Below are 10747 nucleotides of genomic sequence, written 5' to 3'. Positions count from 1 at the left end.
TGCTGCCTATTTCCTCTGTAAATAAATATTGTTGTGTTGATAGTTCAGAAATTTAATGTATGGAAGTGGGTGTACACCTAATGGTGTATAACCGCTTTCCTGCAAATATATAATTGCCACGGTTTTTCTTCTACTTGATTTAAATTTTATAACTTTAAATTTTTTTGTGTTGCAGCATTATAGATAAGTATGATATTTATATGGCATCATTATCTATATATACATGCATTTTTCTTCTTTTTCTCCTGAATACCCTACGATATTATATTAATCTCTTTTTTTTCTTACTTAAAAATAGAAAAATATACACTATTTTCTCCCCCTATGTTGGATTGATGCCTTCTATAACCAGCTCTTTTTGTATATTTGCTATCAGTTAATGGTTTGCACCCGTTATCGCAACATCTGTTCTAATTGGCATATCTTTACTACTTCTGAAGATATTCATCTTATAATGATTTTAATTTTATAAATTAATTATCTAAAGATTGCTGAATCGAAACAGCTGTCAGAGATGTTGTCATATTTTATAAGTAATAAATAATATTTTATTAATTGCCTCTCCATTTTCTCCTTATTCTTTGAATATATAAATATATGAACTTTCTATGGATTCGTAACTAACCAGTATTTTCATTGGATTTTATTATTCCTTAATGAGGTTTATAACCTTTATTTGAATGTATACACACACACACATATATATATATATATATATATATATATATATATACACACACACATACATATACATATATGTGTGTGTGTGTGTGCATATATCTGTGTAGGTATGTGTCTTTGTATTTAAGTTTGTCCTCCACCACTGTCTGACAATTGATGTTGATGTGTTTATATCCTGTAACTTAGTGGTTTAGCATAGGAAATCGATAGACTAAGTGCTAGGCTTTAAAAAATAGCACAAGAATCAATTTGTTTGACTAAAACCCTTCAAGGTGGTGCTTCAGCAAGACTGCAGTCCACTAACTGAACCAAGTAAAAGATAAAAGATACCTATTACTATGCTGTTGTTTGCCACACGCTCTTTATCATCTCCTGCCTGACCCACTCCTATTTTCCTTTACCTCACCATTGATCATGGCTCCAGCTGTGTCCTTCATTCACCTCTAATCCTATCTCTAACCATCTGTTATTCTCCTTTCACAATCTTGCAAACCTATCCATTCACCCATTCTCAATCCACTGCCCTTATTCTCCCTTATATCCACCTGTTCTTATATAAAAACATTCATTCTTTTATCTTGTTAGTATGCCTTGGTACCTCATCACCATCATTCTTTCTCCATTTCCTGCTGGAGTGGCCATGTATTTTCAGTAAAACATTCATTTTTATCCCTGTATCATACTTTAGCCACTTGACACTTGGCACAAAGCCATCTCCCTCAATACTGCACCTCCACTCAGTCCAGGGGTCTAGTCTTGTGAGTTACTTGGTAACCTCACTAATACCAGTATCATATATATGTTGTGATAAAGATGCATCTTGTTGGTAACAGCAAACAGCAATGATTCTGTAATATGTATGGACTACCCATTGTGAAGTCTTTTATTTTTTTTTACTTGTGATCATGCTAGGGCACTGCCTTGAATAACTTTTAGTCAAATGAATCGACCCCAGTACTTTTTGCTTTTAAAGCCTGGTACTTATTGTATCGATCTCTTTTGCTGAACTGTTAAATTACAGGGACGTAAACACACTAACACCAGTTGGCAAGTAGTGGTGGGGAACAAACACACACACATATGTATATGACAGGCTTCTTTCAGTTTCTACCTGCCAAATACACTCACAAAGTTTTGGTCGGCCTGAGGCTATAGTAGAAGACACTTGCCCAATGTGTCACACAGTGAGACTGAACCTGGAACCATGTGGTTGGGAAGCAACCACATTTTTTTTTTTTATTTTCATGAGTTAACTTTATATGGTTCTAAATATGCCCATTATACTTTTTGTACTGCAAGTTTCCTAAGGGAATATACAGGGTTGTAAGGCTTTTAGAAATCCTATGATTATTTAGGAAGTATTTCAACTCAGCATACATTAACCCCTTAGCATTCGGATTACTTCGTTAAATGTAATGCCTATTCATTAACATTGTTTAGAATTAATCATGCATTATCTCGTGGTTTCAAGGTTTCAATGATGTGATTGGTTATTTTGTAGGCTAAGTGTAAGAAGTCAGTCAGATCTGACCAGTTTGAACATGAAATAGGTGGAATATTTGGGCCAGATATGACTGGATTAAATGCTAAAGGTTTACAGAGCCACACCTTTCTATTTGAATGAATAAACAATACAATTCTAAAAATAAAAAAATATATGAGCTAAGAGCTAAGCATTGTTTAACAGTATAAATATTTGTCATTCTTTTGTTATGAGTATATACAATAGTTGAATGTTTATTTTTTTACAGACATTTTATAATTCATTCTATTATCGAATACCTTGTCACAAATGAAAATCAAGCAATTTCACATGATTCTATCACTATTTTTACTTGCTCTCTTACATCTCTAGTTCTCTTCCTATGTATGTATGCATGTGTGTATATGTATGTATATGTGTGTATGTATGTATGAATGCATGTAAGAATACAGACACACATATATTTCTCAAGACAGTCATTAAGGACATTAAATTACCACCTTTGAAATATTACAAAATGGAAAGAAAATTATTAATTTCTGTTCTGTACATTCATTTAAGAAATCTTATGAAAAAATATTCATTTTCCTCTGTTTAATTTTAATACGTTATCTTCTTTACAATACTACTAATGTGTTTGCATATGGTCAATTGTATGTTGCTCTCAGTAGGGTGAAGGATCCATCAGATGTAAAGAATTTTGGTGGTCAAAGTCAAATTGCTATATCAACATCTCACAAGCATCTCATTTATGAAAATGTAAAATGTGAGTAAAAACACACCAAGCTGGCCTGTAAATGACATTTTCAGACTGCAGGACATATTTTTTGGTGTTGCTATGTGTCACTAACAATGCTAAACAGCTGGAGACTAAGAAATACCATTCTTGGTGTCCAATAATAAATTTGCTGGTATGTGCAAAGCTTTGTAAAGCTGGAATTTATTAATTAAAAGCATACTGAACAGCAATTATTAAAATAAAACTGTACATTTATATTTAATATGTTCCTGCACACTTAAATGTGGAAGGTCTTTGTTACAGAAACTGCTTCGGAAGAGGAATTCTCCTTATAAGAAATGTGAGTGAAAACAGACTGAGCTGGGCTATAAATGATGTAATTGGACTCTGTGTGTGTGTGCGCGCGCGCGCGCAAAAACATTTGTGTGAATGCTTAAAAAACTACACAGAATGTGTGTGGATACTTACAAAACTACACAATGAGTGTGAATGCTTAAAAAACTACACAGAATGTGTGTGGATGCTTACAAAACTACACAATGAGTGTGAATGCTTACAAAACTACACTACATGTACCTATATGAATAAGTTCAGCAACTGGTAAAGAACAAATTTTCACGGAATGGTTTGGGTAACAACAACCATTAAGCCAGTTTTTACACAAACAAGTACAGTGCCTGGTAATGCACAACTGTCGTGATAACTCTGGTAGGTCTTGATGCTGTAACATCTTAGATCTCACAAAGGTCTGCTCTGAGGCCAGATCAATGACAATGTGACACTTCTGGATATCAATCCTCCCATTCACTTGTATGCTGCCAATTACAGTCCTTTTACATCTTCTCAGGGTTAGGGCTTCTTTGGAACATTCAGCTGATGGTGCCCCTTCTAGTTTTCTGACTCTCCTTTGTCTTTTGTTACCTTCTTACTATTCTTCTTTCACGTAGAGTAATCAAAACTGAGATCTCCATTTTCACCACATATCCCACACTCTCTCCTAAGTTTGAACTTTTTACTACCATCCTGCCTTTGCTCTATCTTCAGGCTGTAACAATCTTGCATCTTGTGTCCTGGCTTCCCACAGTGCCAACAATTTATTCCAGTCATCTCTTGTTCTTTCTTCTTCAAACAGCTTTCTCTTTTATGTCCAATCTTCTTGCAGTACCAACAACTTTCATTAAATCTTCCAGCTTCATGTACTAGCCACTTCCTTGCTTTGAATCTAGAACTGTAGTCCACCTGGAATCTTCCTGTGCTAGACCTTACATACAACTCAAATTCCAGAGCTCTAGCCAATGCCTCTTGCATAGTATTTGACTGTGCTTGTTTCATTTGAACTTTGAGCTCTGCATTGCCCAAAGTGTCAATAAACTGCTCTTTCAGAAGAAGAGCCAAAAGTTCCTGGGCAAGCTTTTATAGTGATTCTCCTCTAGCCCTTATGTGGGTCTGAAATCATACCCTGTACACTTCACTCAGGCACATAGTCCCATATCTTCTCTCTACCACTTAACTACTGAAGAATAACAGCTTCTGTCCTCCACAGACAACTGGCTCAGTACCTCTAGTGCAGTGCCCTTTAGCAAGCTGAACTGCTCTTTGGCTATCATCCCATCCATTCTGGTCTGTGAATAGCTCAAACTGGATATAGTAGGCCTCCCATGACACTTTGCCATCAAATTCTTGTGGCTACTTCTTAATGAGGACTGTACTAGAGTAGCCTTGCACTTTTTTGCACCAATTGTTTGTCTACTTAAAGCTGCATGACTTTTTTTCTATCTAATATATTTTAACGAGGTCTTCACCAAAAGATTCTACTCATTGAGTTATTTTGAATAGTCATAATTGAAGAATAGTTTGTCTTTTAAATAACTAAGAAATTACAAGTCAAAATAAATATTAGGCATTACTTTCCCATTTTTGGCCCTACATTTTAAATCATAACTTTTTTCTACTGAACCAAATTTCAATTATTTTATGTCAAAATGTAGCTTACCACTATTCCACCATAGTGCAAAAAACCAAATTAAGATTGAGCTAAAACTGAATTAGTGGTAAAGTGTTAAACTGGCTGTAGGTGAGTAAAAGTTGGAAACAGCAAATTATCACTATTTTTCACCATTTAAAGCTACATAACTTTTTCTTTATCTAATATCTTTTAACAGAGTTTTCACTAAAAGATTCTACTCATCGAGTTCTTTTAAGAAGCTGCAATTAATGTATAGTTTGCTTTTGAAATACCTGAGATATTTTGACACAAAGTCAATTTTAGGCATTACTTAGCAAGTTTTTGGCTACTTAAAACTGCATAACATTTTTTTCTATCTAATATCTTTTAAAGAGGTTTTCACCAAAACATTCTACTCATTGAGTTCTTTTAATAAGATATAATTAAAGTATAATTTACCATTCAAATAACTGAGAAATGAGTCAAAGTAAATATTAGGCAATACTCTCCCATTTTTGGCCCTACATTTTTTATCATGAATTTTTTCCTACTGAATCAAATTTTGATTATTTTATGTCAAAATGTAACTTATCACTGGTTCAACATAATGCAAAGACTGAACTGAGATTGAACTAAAACTGAATTAGTGGTAAAGCATCAAATTGGTTGCAAGTGAGTACAAGTTAACCTTAAGAATATTATCCATACACTGCCATGTGTGAATGATATATATATATATATATATATATATATATATATATATACGAGGTCTGATCAATAAATATCCTGATTGGCCATAGTAATGACGCTAAGGCACACAGAGTGAAGCAGCTTGGCACAGGTTGACCATGAACTCTACTGTTCATGCGGAATAAGTTTTAACATTCTAGCTCATTTCCACTGTTTACAGCAGTGCTCGGAAGGAAGGTGTGTAGCATGTGACTGTCACATTGACCATGACAGAAAAAGTTGTCATGGTGATACAGGCTCAGAGGTCTACACAAAGTTGCAGAAAGTGTATGGAGAGGGGTGTATGAGCTGCACACAAGTGTATGAGTGGTTCAGACATTTCCAAGATGGCTGAAAAATGTTGATATTGATGAATGTTCTGGGAGGCCTGCAACAAGCAGAACTGAGAAAAACATCACAGATGTGCATGCAGCTGTGTGGGGAAATCATCGAATCACCATCCGTAAGTTATCAGAGGATGTGCAGATTAGTTATGGTTCAATTCAGTCCATTATCACTGAAGATTTGGGTATGAGACGTGTGTCTGCTAAGTTTGTGCCAAAATTGCTTTTAGCTGACCAAAAAGACACTTGGGTATCAGTTGCACAAGATCTCTTTGATTGTGTTGAGAATGATGAAGACTGTTTGAAAACTTTGTGTAGGCCTGTGAACAGGTACTGCCAAGCTTTTGGCAAAATTTGATGTAGATTCTCTGCTGAACTTTCTCTGTCATGGTCACACCTTCCAAACACTGGTGTAAACAGTGGAAGTGAGCTAGATGTTAAAACTTAGTGCACATGCACAGCAGAGTTCAAGGTCAACCTGTGCCAAGTGGCTTCACTCTCCATGCAGCAACAGTCCGGATACTTATTGATCAGACCATGTGTGTGTGCTTACTCCGGTATATATATATATACACCATTTATCTTTCTCTTCCTTACTCTACCATCCCATCAATGCCGTGATCCCTGTTGCTTGTGGCCACCTTCCCTCCCCTCCTTTTGTCTCTCTTTGTTTGCTTTTTCTTCTGGCTGAGTAATCATGTATCTCCTCTACAGCAACAAACATGTATCTGCCCTCATTCTTAATCACTCTCTCTCTCCTCTTGCTCTTACCTCCGGCTAGGTAACCATGTATCTCCTTTACAGCAGCACACCTATTTCTTGTTAACTCACCCTCCCTCTAGGTAACCATGTCCCTCCTCTTCAGGAGCACACCTCTTTCTGTCCTCATTCTTGTTAACTCTTGCTCTCTTTCTCTCCCTCTCTCTGGCTGGGTAATCATGTACCTTCTTTACAGCAAGATATCTGTTTCTGTCACACTCTAACTTTTCATCATCTGATACAAGATCACCCCCTCCTCTCTCAAAGATTACTTGCTTTACAAAGTTATTTGGTGACCCTGCCAGTACAGGTACCACTTAAAAATTGCCTTGTCCACACATGGTTAGAATGGCATCCAGTTGCATCCAGCTGTAAAAACCATGCCAAAACAGACACAGAAGGATGGTACAGGTTCCTACCTGTTTAGCTCCTATCAAGCTGTCCAACCCATGTTAGTATGGAAGGAGGACTTTAGATGATGAAGATAATATATATATGTAGACCTATGTAGTAGACATACAAACATCAAATTTACCTATTTCTCTGTAGGTTGAAAAAAGAATGAGCAACATTATTTGACTTTTAACCCTTATTGGCATCTTTTTAGATGCTGACATCACTTGACCAATTTCAGCAAAACAAGTAGCCAATTCATTTATATACATATCAAATCTAGTAGCTTCAGAGAACTGTATCTACTAAATTTGTGTAACAGTTTATTTAACAGATTATTTAATATCAGAGGCCCATCAACAGGTAACCCAGTCCACACAGTAACAAGGTATGATATAGCTAAACATATATCAACCTTCACCATCAACACAATCACCACCTTATCAATCAACCAATTTCTTAATGGACAATAACAATAGCAATAATAACATGAACAAGTTAAACAACTTCATCTAAAATAAAAAATGACACGAGATAAAGTGGTACCTTAATGCATTTTAAAAGTTGAATAAAATGTATTTGACCTTAGTTCAAAGAGGAATGACTTGAGACTAAACAGTAACAACAATACTGTTAATGAGAACAGGATAACCACTTCTAACTCAACACCAGTGCTACTACCAACTTTTGAATAACCAAGTGGGAACAATAATAGTTTCAGCATGGTAGCAATATCTACAGCTACATATGCTATATGCCAGCACAATGGTGTGTGTGTGCGCGTATGCATGTGTGTGTGAGTAAAGTGGGAAGTTTACATGGCTTCAGTCAGCAGCAAAAAGTGTAAAGTACCCCTGAACCTGGTAACTCTTCGACTAAGTGTAACCAAACACCACTTCCTTGCACTCCACTCCTTCGTTCTTTTATCTTTTCATTTCCATTCTGACAGCCATAAAATTATGACAGTAGCATTTTGCTGTCACAAAACAGTTCTTTCTTGGTGCCATTTTGCTTTTTCACCTGTAATTCAAGATGTCTGGAAAAACCTATCAAGTAGACCTGAAGGCAGTAATGTAAAAAAGAACTTTAAAGGATTAAAGGCATGATGTGAGAGAAGTAAAATCATCCATATTACCAAAACATCAAAGCTTGCAACATCTACTGTGGGAACAATATGTGACAATAGAGAGAAAATTAAATCAAGTGCTCAAGAAATCACTCTGTTAATTGTTCAGACCTTATTTTTCCACAGATCTAATGTGATATTCAAAATAAAATGGCCTTTGTGTGTATGGATCAAGGATCACTCAATATAATGTATGAATAAGCATGATATGAATTATAAAAAAAAGAGAAGCCAAAAGTTTGTATGATGATTTGCAGATAAAGGCAGGTGACAATTTTAAAGGAAAAGTTTTTCTGATAGTAAAGGCTGGTTTGAAAGGTTTAAGAAGTGGTTGAATTTGCAAAATTTAAAAATGCTTGGTGAAGCTGTCAGTGCTGATACAGAGATGCTACTTATTGTCTTGAGCAGCTGAAAAAATAAATGATTGGTGAAGGAGGCTACACATGAAAGCAATGCTAATAAAACTGTACTCTTCTGGAAGCTCATGTACTTTTTTCTTGAGAAGAAAAATCAAAATTAGGATTTAAAGCTTCCAAAAGATACTCTGAAGTTTCTTCTGAGAGGAAATACCAATAGTGGTATGAAATTGAATCTTCTTCTCGTGTGTATCACTCTGAAAATCCAGGAGTGATGCAAGTTTAATCCACCTCTCATCGGGCATTCAGATAAGAAGGCATGAATAACTAAGAGCTTTTTCCAAGAACATTTTCCATCCTGTTGTAAAAAGGCACAGTGCCAGACATATTTCCAACAAAGTATAGCTCCTTTAAGACAATGCACCAAGCTATCCAGTGAATTTAAATGAGCTTCCTGATAATGTGAGAGTAGAATATATCCCAAATATTACAACTTTTTTGCTCCAGCCAATGGATCAAGGTGTGCTAACTGGCTGCAAGGGACATTATCTGAGAATAACTTCCATACAACTTAAGAAATCAATTGACGAGGGGTGGGAACAAACCAACTGTTACAAACTTCTGGAAGAAGTTCAACATAAAGGATGTTGTGGATAACATAGCTGAGTCATGAAATGAAGTAAAACCCTCAAATTAGAACAGTGCTTAGAAGATTACATGGTTAGACTATATCTGTGACTTCACAAATTTTCCAAAAGCAGAAATTCTACAAAAGAAATAGAAAAATATAGTGACATTTGCATATGATGCAGAATTTGAAGTCATAGAGAATGATGTGGTTGAGTCACTAGTGACTCATAGAGAATGTTTATCTAACAAGGAGCTGATGCAGTTACAACAAAAGCAAGCTGAGAATATAGATGAGAATGTGGAAATTTCACCAACTTCATTTAAATGGATTCAAAGAATATTATAAATGGAAGTCTGCAAAGTTTTACTGAAAATACTGCTAATCATGAACCTAACAAAGGAATTACAAGATGAAGTTACAAAGGGCTCAGTTCTTATACTGAGCTGTACAAAGTGAGACTGTGCCATAAACACAAAAAACAACTTTGGATAAGTTCTTCACCTATAAACAGATGTTGATGATGAACTATAAGGTAGAAAACAGTGTCCCCCTCATCCTCCAAGTAACTCTCATTTCACCACCATCTTCACACATCTTGTGTGGTAAGACTGTACCTAATGATGATATTATGATTCTTATTTATTCCCCAACATATTTCTCTTCAAATGATTTTATGTATACATATTGTACTGTGTATGTCAGAAATTGCTATTTGCATGCATAAAAGTGATGTTGCTTGTTTTTTTGTTGTTTTTGCTTGAAAACATCTGTCAAAATACATCTCCTTTTATAAAAATGAATGGGAAAATTAATTTCATATTATGGGATTTCATATATGGCAAGATTTTCAGGAATGCATTACTCATATAGCTGGCTTAAGTTGTGGCATTATGCTTTTCCTGGATCCTAAAAAAGGATCTGTGATTATTCAGCCTGAACATTTACTTGCCATATATAATCATTATATTTGGTGATGGTGATTAAAAGAAGATAGAATGCTGTTTAATGTCAAGTGGAAGTTGCTGAAACAATCTAGGTCATATTTTAATGGAAATGGGAGATGCAGACTGTATGTTGGAAGAGGAAATCATTCTAAAAAAGTCACATGATCTGGGTGGCTTCCTGAACTTGAAAGGTGAAATTTTCAGATGCTGCCCTCATGAGTGCATATCTGTTTTGATGACATGATCATGCTCGTTTTTGAGCTAGAGAACAACTTGCACAAATCTTACACATTTCACCCATGATTAACACCAATCCATGCACTGTGTATGTTAGAATAACTCTTCCTTTCTCACAAAAAAATATTTTAATTAAATTTCAACTAATTTTACTAATAGACACAGACATGGCAGTGTGGTTAAAAAGTTTGCTTGCCAACCATGTGACCTTGGGTTCAGTCACACTGTGCTGCACCTTGGGCAAGTGTTTTCTACTATAGTGCTTAGCTGACCAAAATATTGAGTGAATTTGGTAGATGGAAACTGAAAGAAGCCCCCATCTATATATATATATATATATATATATATATATAAAGGTAAAGACCCCTTTCAGTCATGAA

General features: G+C 35.4%; 1 protein-coding gene across 1 annotated transcript in view; it reads right to left on the bottom strand.

Moving 5' to 3' along the window:
* Positions 1-8388, bottom strand: part of LOC106882928 (CCA tRNA nucleotidyltransferase 1, mitochondrial) — a 14275-nt gene extending 5887 nt beyond the window's left edge. The window contains exon 1 of the mRNA XM_052970561.1: positions 7926-8388. The gene's annotated coding sequence lies outside the window, so the exon portion shown is untranslated. The remainder of the gene's footprint in view (positions 1-7925) is intronic.
* Positions 8389-10747: the final 2359 nt, after the last annotated feature.

Source organism: Octopus bimaculoides, chromosome 9, assembly GCF_001194135.2.
Source record: "Octopus bimaculoides isolate UCB-OBI-ISO-001 chromosome 9, ASM119413v2, whole genome shotgun sequence".
Taxonomy (NCBI): domain Eukaryota; kingdom Metazoa; phylum Mollusca; class Cephalopoda; order Octopoda; family Octopodidae; genus Octopus; species Octopus bimaculoides.
This window is presented reverse-complemented; position numbering and strand designations above follow the sequence as displayed.